The sequence below is a fragment of the Cervus canadensis genome, chromosome 11 (assembly GCF_019320065.1).
Source record: "Cervus canadensis isolate Bull #8, Minnesota chromosome 11, ASM1932006v1, whole genome shotgun sequence".
Lineage (NCBI taxonomy): Eukaryota > Metazoa > Chordata > Mammalia > Artiodactyla > Cervidae > Cervus > Cervus canadensis.
In genome coordinates, this window is record NC_057396.1 from 9,779,983 (window position 1) to 9,788,669 (window position 8,687).

At 35.5% G+C, this 8,687-nt stretch overlaps 1 non-coding gene across 1 annotated transcript; it reads left to right on the forward strand.

Moving 5' to 3' along the window:
* Positions 1-649: 649 nt before the first annotated feature.
* Positions 650-721, forward strand: TRNAC-ACA. Its single transcript has one exon. It is a non-coding gene; the product is annotated as a tRNA-Cys (tRNA).
* Positions 722-8,687: the final 7,966 nt, after the last annotated feature.

Sequence of the window (8,687 nt, forward strand, 5' to 3'; positions counted from 1 at the left end):
TACATCCACTTTGGAAACAGCCTAGTAATTCTTCAGAATATTAAACATGGAATTACCTTGTGACTCAGTAATTCCACTCCCTCCTAGGTATATAACTCAAAGAAATGAAACCTATGTCCACAAAAATCTTATGAATATTTTTCACATGAATATTCATAGTCATAATAGCTCAAAAGTGAACATGATCCAAATGTTCATAAACTAATGAATGGATAAATAAAATGTGATATATTCATAAAACAACATAGTAATGGTAGTTGTAAAGGACTGGGCAGGGGAAGGAAGGCATGAAGAAAAAGATGAGTAACTCTGGTGGCTATTGATTTTGGGGAGGGGAGGTGATTATGAAAATGTTCTAAAAACTTTTTAGTGAGAATAGCACAAAGTTGTGTATGTACTAAAATCATAGGATTGTATACTTACAATTATATTTGATATATTTTAATATATTGCAAAAGAAGTCATTTTTGAAGAGATTTATAATTCAGAGATGATCACTTAGTGTTAGATTATGGGAACACATCCTCCAAGATAAGGCTGCTATGTCTGATATCTAAAAGTGAATTAATTTTAATGCTTTATATCTAATATATTTAATGTCAGAAAATAATTTTAACTGGTAGACTAGAGTAGCTTGTCTACCAAGGCTTCCCTGGTGGCTCAGATGGTAAAGCGTCTGCCTACAACGCGGGAGACCCAGGTTCAATCCCTGGGTTGGGAAGATCCTTTGGAGAAGGAAATGGCAACCCATTCCAGTACTCTTGCCTGGAAAATCTCATGGATGGAGAAGCATGGTGGGCTACAGTCCATGGATTCACAAATAGACACGACTGAGCAATTTCACTTTTCACTTTCAGAGTAGCTTGTTAATCAGTAAGTTACGTATTAGAAAGAAGTTCTCTTGGACTTCCCTGGTAGTCCAGTGGCTAAGAATTCACCTGCCAGTCCAGGGGATTCTCTGTCAATGTAGTTCCATTCCTGGTCCAGAAAGATTCCACATGCTGTGGGGCAACTAAGCCCTTGCACCATCAGCTACTGAGCCTGTGCTCTAGAGGCCACGCACTGCAACTACTGAAGCTGGTATGCCTAGAGCCCATGTTCCCCAACAAGAGAAATCATCACAATGAGAAGTCCACACACTGCAACACACTGCAATGAAAGAATAATGCTTATTTGCCTCAACTAGAGAAAGCCCTAATGCAGCAGCAAAGATCCAGTTTTTCCAAAAATGAATAAGAAAAGATTTTTAAAAAGGAAGTAAGTTCTGATTTGTGATGTTAAGGTAATCCATTACACATAGATTAACTAAAAATGCTTTGGTGATTGCATTAGTCTTACATTAACATGTGGGAAAATTTTCATGAGGCCTACATACAGTTACCTAAATGAAACCTAAATATCCCTGTGTCCAAATATTCTTTTAAGAGGTTTTTTATATTGCCTGTTGCAAAGTAGAGGGATAACTGATTGAATTTACCCTGTAAATGTTATCATTTCTACCTTAAATAAACCTTTCATATAAGAAGTGGTCTGTGATCTTAAAAGGATAGAAAGCTAATAGGTGCTTATTCAACAGATGGCTGATATATGAGGACAGAATATGCTCTGTGGTTTACTTTCATTGCATATTATTCTCACATTTTAGAATAGCTACCCACCTCAAAACCACTTGGAAATAATCATTGTCTAACAAAGTTAAGTTGCACGTAACAAAACTAGTTTTGGTTTATTCCCACAGATAGGAGAAAATTGACTTGATGACCTAAGGGATTAACTGAAATATAGATTAATTGCAGAAAGGGTTTGCTTTAAAAATTCAAGAGACAGATTGACAAGGGGCAGATATGCAGATGACACCACCCTTATGGCATAAAGTGAAGAGTAACTAAAAAGCCTCTTAATGAAAGTGAAACAGGAGAGTGAAAAAGTTGACTTAAAGCTCAACATTCAGAAAACTAAGATCATGGCATCTGGTCCCATCACTTAATGGCAAAGAGTGGGGAAACAGTGGAAACACTGGCTGACTTTATTTTTGGATCACCAAAATCACTGCAGATGGTGATTGCAGCCATGAAATTAATGCTTACTTCTTGGAAGGAAAGTTATGACCAACCTAGATAGCATATTAAAAAGCAGAGACATTACTTTGTCAACAAAGGTCTGTCTGGTCAAGGCTATGGTTTTTCCAGTGGTCATGTATGGATGTGAGAGTTGGACTGTGAAGAAAGCTGAGCACCGAAGAATTGATGGCTTTGAACTGTGGTGTTGGAGAAGACTCTTGAGAGTCCCTTGGACTGCAAGGAGATCCAACCAGTCCATCCTAAAGGAGATCAGTCCTGGGTGTTCATTGGAAGGACTGATGCTGAAGCTGAAACTCCAATACTTTGACTACCTGATGTGAAGAGTTGACTCATTGGAAAAGACCCTGATGCTGGGAGGGATTGGGGGCAGGAGGAGAAGGGGATGACAGAGGATGAGATGGCTGGATGGCATCACCAACACGATGGGCATGAGTTTGAGTAAACTCTGGGGGTTGGTGATGGACAGGGAGGCCTGGCGGGCTGCGATTCATGGGGTCGCAAAGGGTCAGACACGGCTGAGCGACTGAACTGAACTGAGCTAAAGCAAAGTAAGATCTAAAATATCTTTGCTTGGTTTAAAATCTAAACTAATACTGATGCATAAGACACTAATTCTTCAAGATACAAAATGTTTTATTATTATGTATCTTGACTATAATAAATACATGAATAAAAATACATAAATAAATGAATATAAATAAGTAAATCCAATAGGTCATTTTCTTTCTTTTAAGTTATCTCCTCTTCAAATGCTATATCCTTTGGTTTTAGCTTTATTTAAATTAAGGCTGCATTAAAATAGGTGAGGTTTATGATCTAGAATTCTATAAAGAGGTCTGTATAATATCTATAAATTCTATAAAGAGGTCTACAGTATAAAGAGGTCTATATAATATCAAAGATGTCTAACACCAAAGAAATAAAATTTACTATCTAGACCAGTGTAATCAACATTGACTGACTACTGTTAAAAAGGTATTCTTGATCTGTCTTAAAGGAACCTAGAATTTTTATATTAAAATTGTCTTTTTTAATGAATCAGTCACTTCATAGAATTATGATAACAGACCAGCTGGTTTTCAACTTTTGGAAAATATTTTTCAATATACTCTGTTAAAAGAGTATTTAGTTCTAAATTAATGTTCATCTTATTGTTTGTATACTCTCACTAAATTTTAACAGGCCTCTTTATTCAAAATGCATTTATACATATGAACTTGAATTTTAAAAGTATGAAAGAGATACAAAAATTACTCAATTTTAAGTTTTTGATCATAAATAGAGCGATATAGGTGAGGTTGTGAAACTTCGAAAGATCACATACAGACATTCCACTCAGTTCTTCTGTTTGCCACATTTATGACTTTAAAGAGGCTGTTTACTAGCCCAACTTCAGTTTTATCATCTGGTTGCAATTTTGGATAATGAAATAGATGATAATTTTGTAGGAAAAATTGATTCAGCTCAATAACTTGCAATTCTCTCTCACTGACTTTATAATCATACCAGAGAACTGCCTGTTTTGTTGTTGGCAATCTAATTTAAAACACTTCAGTATGGAGTGTGTTTGTATTATATCAGTTTTAGATTAATTTCAGCTTTATTCTCAGTAGAGTCTAATATACTAACCAAAACTTTATGGTTAAGAGTAGCCAGCCAGCTTTTATCAGAAAGTCCAAAGAAAGGGTTATTAAAAGTATTTGCCTACTTTTTTTGAATATATCAGCCAATGTCTTTAATTATAGACAGGGCCTCATTGATTAAATAGGGGGCTGTGCCAAAATCTTTTAGTAGATGGGTTAAAATATTTTGAAGATAATCTCCGTCCTTGAACAAATCAAAGTATAAGGATCTTTTGTAATTCTCTTTTAACTTCCTGGTTGGTGTGTGTTGTTGGATTCCTAAACTGTTGTGTGCTCAGAGACTGACAATTGCCAACAGAATTCTGCTACCAGTATATTCTTGATCTTTTTTTCAGTTTTGTTGATAAGTGCCACCAAATTATCCCACTATCTCTATTTGAAAGGTTTAACTACAAGACAATTCTTTTCTTTTTTTTTCCCCCTGTTCATTTTCCTAATTTTGTCATGTTAACCTATCTCTTACCCAATGGGCAACAGAGCATTTGATGACACCTTGAATCCAGAAATTCACATAAATTTAGATTATTAAAAGTTCATCCAATTTTAAACTCCAAATTGATATCTAATTCTCAAAACTTGTCCACTCTGACATACACAATCTATTTGTTCCACTTGTCCCTTCAGTTCCTGATGAAGGGAAGAGGATGTGATGTTTTCTGCTCTGCTTTTTTCCTTCTTGGAATGAACATGTGGTATTTGAATTGGTCCTGGGTTAATTTCACCCTATATAGTTGTAAGATAAACCCTTCTGGTACCTGTATGGAAGCTTGGAGGCAGGTGAAAAAAATGGGTGTTTCATTAAAAAGTTTAGTTGCTTGCTGATCACATTGCTTCTCTCATTACTATTCCTGAACCATTGTGCTCTAGGTTGAAGACAGAAATGGTTTTCTTAGAAGAAGTCGGGTTATTTGCAGAATTTCCAGCTTTGTATCAAACCCTTCTGACATCCTTTGAGTCCTGACACAAACAGTATACTTTTGTGTAGTCTCCTTGTGCACCTGCTAATTTTCCAAATGGATAATTAACACAAAGACACTCTTACATCCTTTCCATGCCCATAGATAGTCTTGTGAGCTACTCAGTTATCATAGTGTATATGCATTTTTAAAAAGTCTTCTCTTTCTCAAATAAATATCAGATCTGTGATCTAAGTTGATGCAGAATTCCAGCATAAAGAAAAATGGAAATCAGAATTCTACTGGCACTGACAATATCCACTAGTAGTATTCTTGAAGTCTCCCTATTTTACCTTGTCCTGAAATAGACAAAGTGGGGAAGAAAATCAGAGTGCTCCATTTTGGGGCCAAAACTGAAGATGCTTTGTAAGGCTTTTGTTTGAGTAATGTTTGGGATTGTCAGACTGTGTACATTCACCTTTGAAGAACTCTAAAGGAGATGCCTGCAACCAATTTATCATAGGTTTTCTTATATCTCTATAAAAGAAGACATTTATGATTTCATTTATTTATTTTTTCTTCTGTTTTAGGCTACAGTTGACATTTGTGAGACAAGGAAAACAATCTCTCCATACATTATCTTCACACATACATGGACAATCTAGTCCACAAATTTGAGTTTAACAGTACCTGAAACACTTGCCACATAATCACTTTCAGGGTAAGGGATGCACAAATTAAGTGTATAATCTGTCCTTGTGAGGTCAGAGTTGGGGAAGAGGTTAGCAGAAGACCTGGAAGTGGTCTGAGAAATTTTTGGTTCAGAAGTCAAAGTTCCCAGTTTCCAGGAGACTTGTTTAGCAGAGAAGAATGTGGATTTTTTGTGGGCACATCCTTGGTTCTTCTGAGAAAGTTTTTGGCAAGAAGAGGGACAGAGGAGGTGCCCTTTTAGGTACTGTTTAAACATCTGTGATAGTCAATAATTAAAAAAAAAAAAAAACAACTTTTTTTCTAATCTGTTTTATATTTAATTAATTAATTTATTTTAATTGGAGGATAATTACAATATTGTGATGATTTTTGCTATGCATCCACATGAATCAGCCATGAGTGTACTTGTGTCCCTCATCCTGAAACCCCCCCACTCCCCTCCCCACCCCATCCCTCTGGGTTGTCCCAGAGCACCAGCTTTGAGCCCTGCTTCATGCATGGAACTTGCACTGGTCATCTGTTTTACATATGGCAATATATATATTTCAATGCTGTTCTCTAAAATCATCCCACCCTAGCCTTCTCCCACAGAGTCCAAAAGTCTGTTCTCTATATCTGTGTCCCCTTTGCTGCCTTGCATATTGGATCATCATTTATCTATCTTATTTTGATTGTAACAAAATTATTTATTAAAAAAAGTGAGTTACAAATCAATAAAGATACAAATTGCAAGCAGATTTCTTTTTAATTATAAGATCCTACACATAGGAAATCACATTTCAATAAATAGAATCAGAAAAAAATGTAACAGAAAACTAAACATTGTTCATTGAAAGAGCACAGTCACACAGGCATTTAATGCTGGGAGTCAGTGCTATACTTGAAACGTTTTGTCATTCTGCAATTATACTTAGAAATTATCATTGAGACAATGACTTCCCATATTAAGTGGATAGACCCACTTTGAACAAACACTATGCCAATATTTAAAGTAGATTAGTGTAACAATGAGCTTGTTTCTTGCTTATTAATTTATCTTAGACTAATCTTAGACTAATCTTAGACTAATGATAATGGTATTCACAAAGGATAATGGATATTTAAAGTTTTGCTATGTTTTGTTTCAATATCATCCAATGAGGAAAAATCATTCTCATGCATGTATGTTGATGATATTAAAAGAAGAGATTTAATGTAATTTATTCACATGAAGAAAGTAGTGCTGTATTTTCAAAATTTGTTTGTTGGTAGCCAATTCTAGCTACTTCACTTGTAAATTATATTTAAATATACAACTTTCAATTAAAAAAAAACAGAACTTGGGTTCATATATTTTTGAATGTGTTATTTTAATGTATAGAAAATTTTAAATTTTTATAAATTCTGTTTTAATGGAAAATAAAATATTAAGCAATGTATCAGATTTGTAAAGTGTTCAAATGAAAGTGATAACTTTCAAAGATCATCACCTTCTTTAATAATGATTGTTAAAAAGTATGAAAAAAAGTAAAAACTATGGAGCACATAGTAACAATCTAGTGAAATTGTGGGGTTTTTTTTAACTTTTATTTTTGTCTCTGGGTCTTTTTATTTCTCATTAAAAGACAGTTGTATGAAGGCATCAAATAATTAAAAAATACAAAATGTAAACAAGAAGCAAGTATGGATGTCTAGTTTATATCATTAAAATGTTAAGAACTGTCTGGTTCCTTACTTTGCATAAACACAATTGCATAACATTTTGTAGTTCAAAATTATCAGCATAAATTATCTCCTAAATAACCAATATGACATTGCATATAACTCTACAAGTGTGTATGATGCGCTTTCTCAGAAAACAGAGAAAGTTGAAATGTATTCACTGTAAATAGTTCACAAGTTTTACCATGTTACAATGGAAATGAGTTTGAGTAAACTCTGGGAATTGCTGATGGACAGGGAGGCCTGGCATGCTGCAATTCATGTGGTCGCAGTTGGACACGACTGAGTGACTGAACTGAACTGAACTGAACTGAAACACTGATTTGTTGCTTCTTTTATTTTTTTTATTAATTTATTTCTGAGAAGGGTGAATAATCAGGGAGATAAATTTTTCTCTAGGGAAAAAGCAATGTACTGATTGCATACAGGCTGCTGCACCGTGAGTAAATATGCAAAAAATCTAAACACCAGAGTTTTTACAAACACTGAGACTATATTTGATAAATTCATGTTAAGATATGAAACACTGCAGTAAGTTTCTACTCTGAGTGTCTAATTAACAGGTGATAGATGCTCCTCAGTATATTATTTCAACAAGACCTAACTTATTTTATACTCAGGATGTCACAGCAATGTCAAATTGCTATAAAAATCTTAAACACTTGTTCTCAGTGTTTAGATTACTAAATTGGCAAAATACATAGTGTAGTCTTAGCCTTTAAATTTATGAATCTTGATTTTTATTTTTATTTTTTAATGATACATAGCTTTCTTACTGGAGAAGGAAATGGCAACCCACTCTAGTATTCTTGCCCGGAGAATCCCAAGGACAGAGGAACCCGGCAGGCTACAGTCTGTGGGGTCGCAAGAGTCAGACATGACTTGGTGACTAAACTACTGCTACTGAAATTCACATTGGAGAAGGAAATGGCAACCCACTCCAGAAATCTTGCCTGGAGAATTCCATGGACAGAGGAACCTGACGGGCTGCAGTCCATGGGGTCACAGAGAGTTGGACACGACTGAGTGACTAACACACACACAACTTTCATATGCTTTAAAATATAGACGGTCCTCAACATATAATGGCACCCCACTCCAGTACTCTTGCCTGGAAAATCCCATGGACAGAGGAGCCTGGTAGGCTGCGGTCCTTGGGCTCGCTAAGGACACAACTGAGCGACTTCACTTTCACTTTTCACTTGCATGCATTGGAGAAGGAAAGGGCAACCCACTGCAGTGTTCTTGCCTGGAGAATCCCAGGGATGAGGGAGCCCAGTGGGAGGCCATCTATGGGGTCACACAGTGTCGGACACGACTGAAGCGACTTAGCAGCAGCAGCAGCAACATATAATGGTGTTATGAATGGACTGCTTTCACATCATTGCATTCAAGTTAAAAAATTGCAAGTCAAATCACCATATGGAGGGACTACCTGTATGGGAAAAATGTATTGACATTTTTGTATAATACAGACTAGTTGTGTTGATTGTCATTAAACTGAACAAAGAATGTGTAACTCTTAATAGCTTCCAAGGAAGGGGATACCTGTGCATTACTAAGTAGCAATGAAAACTACTTCACTATTTTTTTTTTTTTCCGGTGAGTTGATCTGCCACATTACTGTTTGGCTTTTGAATATATTAAAATGTAGT